Source organism: Olea europaea, chromosome 13 (assembly GCF_002742605.1).
Source record: "Olea europaea var. sylvestris chromosome 13, O_europaea_v1, whole genome shotgun sequence".
NCBI classification, from domain to species: Eukaryota; Viridiplantae; Streptophyta; class Magnoliopsida; order Lamiales; family Oleaceae; genus Olea; species Olea europaea.
In genome coordinates this window covers 9,926,030-9,939,997 of record NC_036249.1, presented here as the reverse complement: position 1 = coordinate 9,939,997, position 13,968 = coordinate 9,926,030, and positions in this window count along the sequence as shown.

Genomic DNA, 13,968 nt, shown 5'->3' with positions numbered 1-13,968 from the left:
GAGAAATGCAATTTGTTTTGTCTGCTTCTATTTTACATAATCTCCAATTCATTTTATATATCACTTAATTTCTTGGTAAATTTTGAATTGGATTTTATGGTCTAAACTAAAATTAAAGGTTTTTTGTTTTTCAATCACATTTGATTCTTTTTGTTAGTTAATTGTTCGATCTTATATTTTTTCATACTACTGCTACAGGTAGCAAATTTGTACGTACTAGTGTATTGTTGGATAGTTGGAGGGGTCTGTGGTTTGGAAAATCTATAAAATATAATTATAGTCGTGTAGTGAATTGGAGAAGTGAAGTAGATTGGCGGAGAAATGCACTGAATTGGAGGGGTCTATGGCTAATTTTTGTGAAAATAATCATGGAAAGATTTTATAAAAGAAAATCTCTTGAGGATGTGGTAAATGTTGATGTGGAGATGTCAAATAGAGATGATTTTGATGTTGCACAACTTCCCACCGATCCTGGATTAAGGACTCCAATCTTGGGTTACAATGCTAACATTCAAGATCAAGTTCAAAGAGTATATATGCAAAAAGGTCCTTGTCAGCCTCGTAGCCATAAATTTAAGAAAATACAAATTGGAGAAAAAGAATCTAGATGATTCAATCTGTTAGGTCTAAAGGTGTAATTGGTGATTCTATGGACAAAAGGACTAAATTGTGAATTTGTAAAACTCAAGGACTTAATTTACAATGTTATAAAAGTCAGGGACTTAGGTACAATTTAGCAAATCTAGATGGTAGGGACTTAGTGTGCAATTTAGCAAAGCTAGATAGTAGGGACTATGGTTTAAGTGTTTGGTTCAAATCAAGGTCGCGGCGTCGGAAGTTCGCTAGCTGTTCGCCCTGCCACTGCTCGAGCGAGAGGAAGCAGAATGATCATCCCTCCCTTGCCGTTCGATGTTCGCTCGAGTGAAGTGACGTCACTCGCTGTTCGCTTGAGCGATGGTGTTATATGAAAAATTGTATTTTTGATTTCTGGAAAGTTTAATACAGTCTAGGACTCCTAATTGCACCCAACTATAAATACAAAGGCCGTGAACGTGAAAAAGAGATTGCCATATTGTGCTTTACATAGATATCATCTTCAATATTCTCTCAAGTGATCCAAGGCAAAACTGAACAAGCAATTCATCCATAAACACCTTGTGATTCGAGCAATCCACTGTTGGGAAAAATATCACTATTTGTGAAGACAAAACATCTGGACTTCTTCATCTGTTGAGGAAGGGACTCTCTCATTAGGAGATTGAGAGAGGTGGACGACAAGCGCAAGAACTGGACAAGAACAAGAGGTTCTTGGAATTCCACTTGGTGATACAATTAGCTAGAGACCAGGAGGTTGTATTGGACAGGAGATTGGGCTGCAGGAGATAGATCGAGAAGCTAGCAGGAGACTAGAAGTATATATGACAGTAGCTCGTGAGACTGGAACAGTGGGTCTGACTTGGTACGGAGTTTGGCATAACTTTTACTGGCCGGATTGGTATAGTGGAAACTATTGGCTTGGTCCCGGAGTTTTACCTACATTGGGGTTTCTCCGTCATCATATTGTGAGTTGGTGTTGTTACTATTTTATTTATTTTACGCAAACCGACAATTCAACATAGGCTTAATTGGACGTGTATGTTTAATCACCTTGACAACAAATTATTTGTGACTTGTTACAATTAATTGTATTAATTCCGCACGTAAGATCAAACGGTAAATTGGAACGTAAACTTGGTAACGCTAAAATTTAAATTTGACATAGTAAAGCATTCTCGTGAATTTTCAAGAGGTTTTAGAACGTTTCCTGAACTTTCAAGTGGTATCAGAGCCTAAGTGGGAATCCTGACCTTACATTAGTCTAGATGAGTATGTCATTGAATGTGCCACTCCACTTTGATGGGAACAATTATACGTATTGGAAGGTGAGAATGAGGGAGTTTTTGAAATCCTTAGATGAGCATGTTTGGCAGGTTGTTGTAAATGGTTGGTCAGCCCCTAATAACACAATAGATGGTGTAGTTACTCCCATCCCTATCGAGAACAAGTCTAAAGCTCAATTGGATAGCTGTAATTTAAATAGCAAAGCCCTCCATGTCCTATTTATGATAGTTCCCCCGATGAGTTTAGGAGAGTGTCCATGTGGGAGGTAGCAAAGGAAGTTTGGGATATTTTAGAAACCACACATGAGGGAACTCAGGCAGTTAAGAGTTCTAAACTACAGATGTTGGCCACTAGGTTTGAAGAGATAAGAATGAGAGACGATGAGATGTTTGATGTCTTTTATGCGAGTTTAAATGACATAGTAAATTCGTCCTTCAACCTAGGTGAGAAAATCCTTGAGCCTAAAATAGTGAGAAATATTCTTAGATCTTTACCTGAGCGTTTTAGGCCTAAAGTCATGGCAATTGAAGAGAGTAAGGACATAGACACTATCAAGATAGAAGAGTTAGTTGGATCCTTCCAGACCTATGAATTAACCTTAGACAATTCAGTTAAGGAAAAATCCATAGCCTTAAAAACCGCTAGGAATATCCAGATGGAATATTCTGATTCCGATTCACCCAATGATGAGGAGATGGCCTACCTAACTAAAAAATTTCAAAAAATATTTAGGAATAGGAAGAAGCCTCAAGAGAGACAAAGAGGTGGCTCGAGTGAATCTAGGAAGAAATCTAAATTCGTGAGATGCCATAACTGTCGCGGTTTTGGTCATGTGAGGAATGAGTACCCTAGTGTTAAGAGATTTGAAGATAAGGCTATGAATACTACTCTCACTGATGACGAGTCTAGCTCGGAAAATCAGAGTGAGAAATCCACCCGTGAGGAGAGTGAAAAATATGTAGCCTTTGTTGCTAGGGGTAAAAGTAGATTCGTTCAGGAGAGTGAAAGGACAGAGGACTTAGATAGTAGTGAAGATTCTGGTGATGAGAGTGGAAGTGTGGAAGATCTAGAAATAGCCTATGATAGGATGTACGAGGAAAGCCTTAAGATCTTAGCCACTAACCAGGCAATGAGCAAGAAAGTGGAAGTGCTTAAGCTAGAGAAGGAACAGTTAGAGGCCCGTGTTAATGATCTCACCAATAAGAATGAGATGCTCTCTAGGAGAGTAAGTGAGCTAACCATTGTGAATGAGACCTTAGCTATTCAGGTTAAACACCTTGAGAATGAGCTAGAGTTGTCTAGGTCTCAGTTACTTGCCATTTCTAGCATTTCTGAAAGGCTAGATAATATTCTAGGAATAGGCAAGCCGACTAGTGATAAGGGAGGTTTAGGTTCTGATCTGAATGTTGCTAGTACATCACAGACCATCTTTGTTCGTGCTATTGACCAGCCAAACATTGTGACTAACCCCATACCAAATGTTGTGGGAACTTTAGGACATAGGTCTACCAGACATCGTAGGACCCGTCGACCTAGGAATAGAAATTAGCGTAAGCATATCACAGGTCCTAGGTTTATCCCTACATGATTTTACTGTGGAGAGTTAGGTCACATCTCCCCTAAGTGTTATCACTACTTGAACGATAGGAAAGACTTGAGCTTGAAAAAGAACAAAAATCATGTGTCTGTTGGTCAGATTGGATTCCTTACTGATCAAGTGAATCATTTGACTCAATTGGTGACACAACTGTCTGGAAACAATCCTTGCTCTAGACAAGTTTGGGTGAAGAAAAGCGATCTCCCAAATTTGGTTAAAGATCGTGGTGCTCTTAAAGTAAAGAACACTTATATACCTACTTGATTAGGTATTTTTGATGCATGCTTGGCTCTTAATTGACATGTAGTTGTTGCATGTATCACATGTATATTATTTATTTTTGTTTTGTTATTTCTCATGCATGTGCATTTTCACTTACGAGTTTTGGTGCATGCATGTTTATTTTTGTCTTTGCATGCTTGACTTTATTTTATTTTGTGTGTAGAGCATTCATTTTAGGAAAAACGAAAAAACACAAAAACATTGAAAAATTGAAAAAGACAAAAAATAGTTAGTTATGGAAATTTCTACAGCATGACACATGACTTAGAGCTTGCACGTTGTATCATGTAGGAGCTAAAATTGATAAGCTGTAAAATAATTTTCATTGCTTGGTTAGGTCTAGTTGGATTAATATGTATAAGTGTCTTTATGTACCATCTGCACTGCACACTATGATTTTGTTAGTGGGACGCTACCGCATGTATGAGATTTGGGATGGCTATCACATGTTGATGGGGTGACTTTGAACATGAATTTACCAATTTCTATAGACCTTAACCCAAAAATTTCTCTCAATTTTAAATGCTCATGTCTTAATGTTTTTCTTTGGGGTCTATTTCACTCGAACAATTAAGCATACAGGGTCTCTTAAAAACCTAGTGCCTATAGTCGACTGACTTGGGTTAATTGGCCTAAAGCTCACTACAAGGTCATCTTAGTCGCCTAATGGTTGACCTGCACTTAAGATGGAAAATTAATGAGCTGAAGAAATGAGAAAAAACTGAAAAATATGATGAGCTGAAATACTTTGAAAAATTGAAAAATAAATAAGCTCATAGTAAGGGGGAGATAAGTAAAAGTAATAAGTATAGGTTCTACTACGCGTTACATGGTTTGACTCTCATTAGTAGGAGAACATACTTATTAGTAGTGATTGACATATCCCTTCTCATGAAATTAAGGTTTGGAGTCATATTTGCATTGGATAAGTGACATTTTACACACGTGAGTCACTTATATTATTACTCTATTCTGGACTGAACTAAGTATGTGGGGGAGTTATACTACTTGTCAATTTTGCTTTTGCATGCTATCAATTGCATTTTTTATTATTAGGTGTTATTGCTCAACTTAGCCTTAATGTATGTCCTTTCAGCATTTGTGACAAAAAGGGGGAGAGAAATGTGTAACTGAGGGGAGAAAAAAATAATGATTGAGCATACACATAGGAGAGCGATTGCATATGCATGCACATGATGTCATTGATTGTTATCACTTGCATTGCATTGCTATGTCTAGGGGTCGTTGGGGAGAGACATAGATACATTTACCTACTGCATAAAAATATGAAAGCTTACAGTAAGGAGGAGCGTTGTATTGCATTCCATATCACATCTATCTGTTTGAGTTTTGATACTTAGTGGTGTTGGTGTCTTGGTTGATGTTTTGATTGGCATCAATATCACGCCTCAAACTGTTATATTGATTTGTGATTAAGAGCTTTAATTAATTTTTATATTTCCTGTATCACGTGCTTTTACACTGGATATATGAGTTTGTGGATTTCAAGAAATAGGTACACAAAAAAATGCAAGACTCAGTGATTGGGTAGTTTGATTTTTGGTTGTCAAGTCCTGACCTATTTTTTATTATCCTAACTTCATTTATAGAGTTTTGTCACATAATGTCAAAGGGGGAGTTTGTTAAGTCTAAAGGTGTAATTGACGATTCTGTGGACAAAATGACTAAATTGTAAATTTGTAAAAGTCAGGGACTCAATTGTACAATGTTATAAAAGTCAGGGACTTAGGGTGCAATTTAGCAAAGCTAGATGGTAAGGACTTAGGGTTCAATTTAGCAAAGCTAGCTGGTAGGGACTAGGGTTTGAGTGTTTGGTTCAAATCAAGGTCACGGCGCCGAAAGTTCGCTAGCTGTTCGCCTTGCCACCGCTCGAGCGAGAGGAAGTAGAATGGTCGTCGCTCGCTAGCTACTCGATGTTTGCTCCAGTGAAGTGGCGTCGCTCGCTATTCGCTCAAACGATGGTGTTATATTAAAAATCGTATTTTCGATTTCTGAAAAGTTTGACACGGTCTAGGACTTCTAATTGTCCCCAACTATAAATACAAAGGCCGTGAACGTGAAAGAGAGATTGTTATATTGTGCTTTACATATATATCATTTTCAATATTCTCTCCAGCGATCCAAGGCAAAATTGAACAAGGAATTCATCCATAAACACCTTGTGATTCAGGCAATCCACCATTGGGAAAAACATCACTATTTGTGAAGATAAAACACCTGGACTTCTTCATCTATTGAGGAAGAGACTCTTTCATTGGGAGATTCAGAGAGGTGGACGACAAGCGCTGGAACTGGACAAGAACAGGAGGTTCTTGGAATTCCACTTGGTGATATAATCAGCTTGGGATGTAGGAGGTAGATCAGGAAGCTAGCAGGAGACTAACAGTATCTACGATAGTAGATCGTGAGACTAGAACAACTATTACAACATTTTTTAAACGTTGCAATAGATAGGGTTTTGCAACGTCTTTTAAATGCTGCAAAAGCCTATCTATTACAACATTTTTTAAACGTTACAATAGACAGTCTATTGCAACGTTGGAAAGATGTAGCAATAGCCTATCTACTGCAAGCTATTGCAACGTTTTTAAACATTGCAATAGATAGGCGATTGCAACGTTGGAAAGATGTTGCAATAGCCTTTCTATTGCAACGTTTGGTAAACGTGCAATACATAGGCTATTGCAACGTTTAACAAACGTTGCAATAGATAATTCACATTTTTTTTATCCATGTTTAAAATACTACTAAAAATCATGTTCTTTGATCAAATAAGTCATTCAAAACTAAAAAACATGTACCACCAAAATAATAAACTAACAAAAATGTACTCGTTAAATTTGTAAAATATTCAACACATAATCTTTTTCAAAATAAAATTAAGAGTCTCCAAACATGTACTACCAAAATGTAATTAAGAAACTACAAAAATCGCAAATTAAACTTGAAACCGTCGCATGTTACTTGATCAATATCATTACCACTGGAACAATTTCTATCCAATGAGCCTTGCATCAATCTCACTTGAAAAAAAAAACTTCTTGCTGTAGAAAGATCGGCCTGCAATCAGCGAGTCCTGTAGAGGTGTTTTTAGCCAGGGACCACTGAATAAAAAATAAATATTCAAATACCAAAACTTCTCATTTTCATTGAGACATACTTAATTGTGACAAATCAAGACAATCACAAAGGTATTTTAGGCTTAACACAAAATCATGTTGTCCACACATTGACAAATTACACACTACAAGAATTCTAGCCTTAGCATGAAATCATGTTTTGACCATTCAATAACAAAAAAATTATTGAATGAAACCTAAGAATCAAGCAAAGTAACCTATTAATCCTCACTGCCAAAATCTCATTAGCTAACCAACCAATTACATGAAACCACTTCATACGTACCAACCAACCAACCAACCAACACTGAATACTATTTAGGATGGAAAAAGAAAACGAAAATAGGACGCGTATATGTTATAAATCCAGAAAATACACCTTAATCAATAAGTCTAATATGCTCTTTGGCCAAGCAACAGTACTTCCCATGGTTTTACTAAGATTATGGAATTCATTTGTGGGTCTGTATAGAGTCAAATTACCAAATAGACTTCTTCAACCCAAACCTTTCAACAATCTCGATCGAGTGGCAAGTGATGCACCTTTGCACTTGGGTCTGTTGTGGCAATCTTCCCTTCTGCTATGACTTCTTTCTCCTCAAACATGTACCAATGCAACAGTTGATATCTTGCATTTGTCTTGGGGGTAGTACTTCCTTGGACACCACTTTCTTGGTGTGACTACAAATTCATAATAAACAGAAAGTATTCTTTTTAAAATTAGAATGCTACAAACTAAATATAAATTAAATAAACGTTTAATAATATAGGAAACAGAAACCCGAGTAAAAGCATTTGAATTCCTATCCATGTAATTGGCTATATAAAGCTATATATAATGATACAAAAAATTACAAAAGTTATTATACATGTAATTGGCTATATAAAGCTATATAATCATGAAATGTATAAAAGGTAACTACTTATAACCTGCTGAGAAAACCTGATAAATGCTTCTATTTTTTCTTCTAATGCCCCCACCCTTTGTGCCTGAATTCGTAATTGACTTTCAAGTTCTCTAACTCTCCCACTACTTTGTATTTGTCCATTCCCCTTTGATGGTACAACTCCAAATTCGAGTACCCTAACTCTCCCATGACATGTAGGACCTAAAACTCAAGCGATAGCATCATCATAGACGGAATCTTCGGCAGGAGTATCGAAAATTGATGTGGCACAATCTTCTTTTAGTTGGACTAATTATAGTATTGTCTTGTTCACTGGAATTGTTTAGTCTCTTACTAGTCTCCCGAATTGCATTAGCAATTGAAGCTCTTCTTCTTTTAGAACTCTTCAAAGTCTATTTAGTTGGCTTTGAGAATACAACATAGGAACATAAGTTAAATACAATTATTTTCAAAACTTAGCATATATCTTATATATTATAAGATGACACAATTACTGGAGCCTTGTCCATCATACAAAATGTATTTCGGATTGAAACGATTCTCTAGAGCTAGAATAAAAACCTACAACATCAAAATAAATAGATGTTATTCAATATTTCATCGCAATATGAATGGATAGATAAATCACAAGTCAAACTATTCTAGAAAAATTGATCATTATGTAAAAAGTATGTTGTCTACAAAAAAGTGAGTTACCAAACTACTTTACGTATCACACAATACGCCTTCATCTATCCTTGTATAATTGTCATCTTCATCATGGTTGTTTGTAATTGACTGTGATATATCTAGTGGAATAGTTACCTCATAATTAGTATCTTCTTCCAGATGTGATGCACCAAAGTCTCTTTGTGGCGCTTGCAAAGCCACATACCAACTAGATGTTTCATTTTTCCTAGAATAAAATACTTATTTTGCCTGTGTTGCGAAAATGAACGGATCATTTTCAAGTTGTTTGTGTCCCTCGTTAAGGTTAACCAAAGTGAATCCATCTTCTTTTTTTATTCCGTTCACAATATTTATCCAATCGCACTTGAATATTGGAACATGAAACGTATTATAGTCAAGCACTATAACATCACGCAAAACTCCATAATAAAGAACTTGCCCAACTATTTGTGCATTATCTTTTCCACTAGATCTACATATGGTTGTTGCTTCAACTAAAACGCCACTATTTTGGTGAGATTTTTCTACGTCTTTAGTGTGAAATCGAAGACCATTTATAACAAAACTAGAATACGACATGGATTGATATTTAGGACCATGTGCAAGCCACTTCAAATTGTTCGAAACTTTGTTCGTCAATAGCTAAATTTGAATATGTTATTATGTTAAAAATGTTAGAAATAAAAAAATAAATAGCACAACTTTGAGACATTTATTTGTTGATGTGTATTCCAACCTTATCATCCAACTAGGCAGCAAAAGCATTAATGTACTTCTTATTCAAAAAGTCTCATTTCCTTCCAGTCGTTTGTCAAAACTCTTCAATTCATCTATATGCATCCTAAGATGAATACAATATATCAAAAATATGGTTAACTATTTAAAATTATTGAACTCAATATTTAATAAACGTACTCTATGTATGGTTGAATGTTTGTACTATTTAGTAACACGTAGCGATGAGCAACTTTCAACATTTCATTGGATAGTATAATTGCCTTCCCTTTAGAAATTGTACACCCTGCAACTAGGAAATTAGTCTCGTATTCTTCATTGCGTACAGGCTTAGAACCTATTTTAGATGATTGTGTTACGTATTTTCTATAAAATTTCGCATTTTCTTTAACAATATATCGTTCGGCTATGCACCCTTCAGATTGTGTACGATTCATAATATACCCTTTCAAAACTTTGTATATCTCTCAAATGGGTACATCCAACGATATTGTACTGGTCTACATAGACGAACTTCTCTCCCAATATATATTGTTAAATGAACCATTATATCAAAAAAGGAAGGCAGGAAGTACCTTTCCAACATGCATAAAGTTTCAGAAATGTCCTCCTCTAATTATTCAACTTTATTTCTATCTACAATTCCTTGACATATTTCCTTAAAAAATGAACTCATTTTAAAAATGAAATTCCTTGGTCCTTTAGGTAGAAGTCCTCTCAACGCAACTGATAATAATTGTTGCATTAACATATGACAATCATGAGACTTCAACCCAGCTATCTTACATTCTTCCACCGATATGCAATTTCCAATATTAGATCCATAACCATCGGGTAATCTCAAGTTAGCAAGCCTTTTGCAAAAAAATTGCTTTTATACTTTTGATAAGGTGTGAGGAGAAGCTGGTAGATAGAATTTATTTCTTCTACTCTGAGAGTGTAAATCATGCCTAATATTAATTTCTTCCATGTCCTTACAAGAGTTAATGCCATCTTTAGATTTTCCTTTGACATCTAAAAGAGTACTATTGATGCTTTTAGAAATATTCTTCTTCACATGCATCACATCCAAATTATGACGTACAAGTAAAGTCTGCAAATCAAACGCCACTGGAGTCATAAAGACTACACACAGTTATAAGTATTGAATAAAAATGAAGGAAATATCACAATAATTACCTTCCAATATGGTAGAGTAAAAAATATTGACATCTTCTTCCACGTTACATTAGATTGAGTTGTATTATTCTTCCTCTTCCGTTTTCCCTCTTTTTCCCCAGTCGTTTGTAATTTTATCAACTTCAATAAAATCTTCTTCACCGTTTTTTTATCAATGGCCTAATACCATGTTCAATATGTCCATTAAATCAGCTCCTTTTCATATGAAACATGTGATCAAACGCGAGAAATTTTCTATGTCCTATGTACGCAAACTTCCTACCATGCTTCAACCATAGTGAACGTGTACTCTCATGACAAATAGGGCATGCAATTTTTTCTTTGACGGGCCACTCAGATATATTTCCAAATACAGAAAAATCATGTATTGTCCACATCAAAAGAGCTTTTAAGTTAAATGTAGACTTTGTAACATCATCATACATATCAACCCCCATCATTCCATAACAACATTAAGTCGGCTACAAGTGGTGCTAAATAAACATCTATGTTATTACCTAGCTGCTTCGGTTTTGGGATCAATAAACTCAACATCAAACTTTCCTTTGACATGTAAATTGAGGGCGGCAAGTTATATATAGTTAAGATTACTGGCCAACAACTGTATTTAGAGCTAAAATCTTTGAAATGATAAATCCATCAGTAGCAAAACCTAATCTAATATTTCGAGGATCAGATGCAAAATCTGGCCACCTTCAATTAATCATTTCCCAACTCAATGAATCAATTGAATGCCTAATCTTACCGTCTGAACTTTTATTATTTGAGTGTCATCGAAGTTGTGTTGACATCTCATATATTCCAAACATCCTCTTCAGTCTTGGTATTATAGGAAAATAACGCAAGACTTTGGCTGTGATATTTTTCTAAATTTTTTTGTCTGTTTGTTAATTTTCCATCTCGAGCAACCACAATTTGGACATAATTCAGCATGCTCAAGCTCCTTTCTATATAGATACAATCATTTACTCAAGCATGTATCTTTTCATAGTCAAGATCAAATGTATTCATAAGTTTTTTCATCTCATAAAATGAGTTTGTAAGTGTGTTATTCTCTCGCAACATATCTCGAACAAGATAAGCTCATCAAAATCATTATCTAATAACCCATGTGAAGCTTTATGGTTAAACATTGCAACCGAAGCCGACATCTTTGTAAATGCCCTGCAACCAGGATATAAAGGAGTTTCAGCATCATCAACTAAACTTTCAATCTCTTCATCTCTTCCATCAGGACAGTGTTCAGGATGTACATCATGTTGTGTGTAGAAATCCTTAAACATCCTACTCGACTCAGGTATTTCTACAACATCCTGATTTGATGCACCTGGTTGCTCTCTATGAAATACCCAAGTAGTATATGTAGGATCCATACCTTTAATAACCAAATGTTCATAGACTATATTAAAATGAAGATGCATTATATTCCTACACTTAACACAAGAACATACTATCATTTCTGAATTGCATTTTTTTTGAGCTCGTTCAACAAAATTCTGTGCTTCATTGCTATATGGTCTTGAAAATCTATGAGTAAATCTTTATGATCATTATACATTGAAATTATTTTCATTTGGTAACTAGATTCATAAGATCTAATTTCAGATGATAACCTTGATAAGTGCAGCCACTCTTTGTCCATTATATGCAAAGCTACTATCCAACACTGAACATCGCAATATTCAAAAAATAGACACATAGGATTAAGTTCCAACTAACAGATATCAACAGGACAAAGGTAAAATGGTAGAAAGAAGAAAATTGACGCAATATATCTTAGGTATAAAAGCAATTCTCCTTTGTCAAAGAAGAAGTATGCCTTTGCATGTACACCTTGACAAATAAATCAATCAATGATATTGCTCTAACAACAATCAAAATATAATTTATTAAGACAATAAGACAACAAAAATAATTCAATAGGCCAGCAAGGCAATAACAACAATCGTGAAGTTGACAAGGCAATATAGACAAAAAAAAAAAAAATAGCACTGTACTTCAAAAAATCAAAATGCTTCACCTACAATTAAACAAAAAAATCCCAAAAAACTAAGAATTACTAATTCTTCATAAGTAAATATTCATATTAGCAATTGGTTTAAAATGACAAAGATTTCCTACTTCCCAGCAACACCTTAAAAATGCTTCATACGTTTTTCTTACTCATCCATTTCCCGCACCAAAGTGTGAGTTATTTTACATGAAACAAAGATTTTAAGCAAATATGAAACTGGGAATGAAGAATTCTGTGGATACTGAGTAGCAACCAAGAATTTGGCCAGAATTTAAACCATTTCATCTTGAACCTTTAGTCCTCCATCTTCAATGTCACTAGCAATTCAATCCAAAATTTCAGTTCCCACATAATTAAAAGACAAACAAGAAACATAATAAGTTAATAACTACTCAAAATACCAAGTATAATTAATTATTCCAAGTTTCCAACTTCTTATTCTCGAACAAATTCCATTAATTTATTTCTGCCTTTTGAAAACAATACAACAAACCAAGTGTAATTAATTGAAAAGATGTTGAAACATTTTCATGTTCTAAGAATCTAATTAGTAAATTACTTACTGTAAAACCTAACCCAAGTTGGTAGCCAGGCTTGAGGCGATGAATCGATGAGAGTCTGTCACTCACGGGCTGACAGTGAGTCAACAATCGATGGTTCCGTTCGACCGACAACTACGAGCAGGGGCAAGGTGAAGATTTAGGGATTTTAATTTTTGATTTTTGGGAATTCTTTGAAATGGTTTGCTAAGGAACGGTGGGGTTACAGGAATGGAATTTTTTTTTAGATAAATGGATTTTACATGAACAAATGAATCAGAATTCAGAAATGGGTAATGTCTATTGGTATTATTGGGCTATAGTTTTAGGTTAGTGGGCCATAGATTAAAGATTTTTTTTTTGAAGTGGGCTAGCCCACTGAATTTATTTGTTGGTGGGCTAATTTGGATAATTCATTACAATTCAAACCAAAAAGAAAAAAAAATTGTTGCATCTAGGCTTGGGTGAACATACTTAAAAAATAAGCAAAAACCGACCCAAACATCGATTTGGTTTGGTTCGGTCAATTTTGGTGGGTTGGTGATGAGGTTCGTGTGGAGGAACAGACACTTGCGTATATGGAATGCTTGGATGGTCAGCGTTCGAAGAGATTGGCGTAACTTTTGCATACGGTGTCCGTTTTGGGCCCATAACCCCATTCCGGAAGCTCGCGACGATTTTAGATGAACTCATCACTTTGCCATGATGTATGATGGATTTTGACCATTTGAATTCGTTTATTAGGTCAAAAACTGCATTTAAAGTTTCGTAGTTTATTATTTTCCGTATTTGTTATTCTCGCTTTGTAGCTAGCCCATTAAAGGACTGCTGGCCTAGTAGGTTATCTATTCTTTTCGTATTTAAGACTCTAAAAATGTCTTCTATGGTTTTTGGTTGTTTATGAAATAAGAAAAACGTCTGTCTCTTGCATTCATTCGGCTTGAGTCATTAGTATCATGTGTTTGTAGATTCAATCTACATCAGTTAGGTTGGATTTTGCCCATCTCTAGTTATGGTAGTCGAA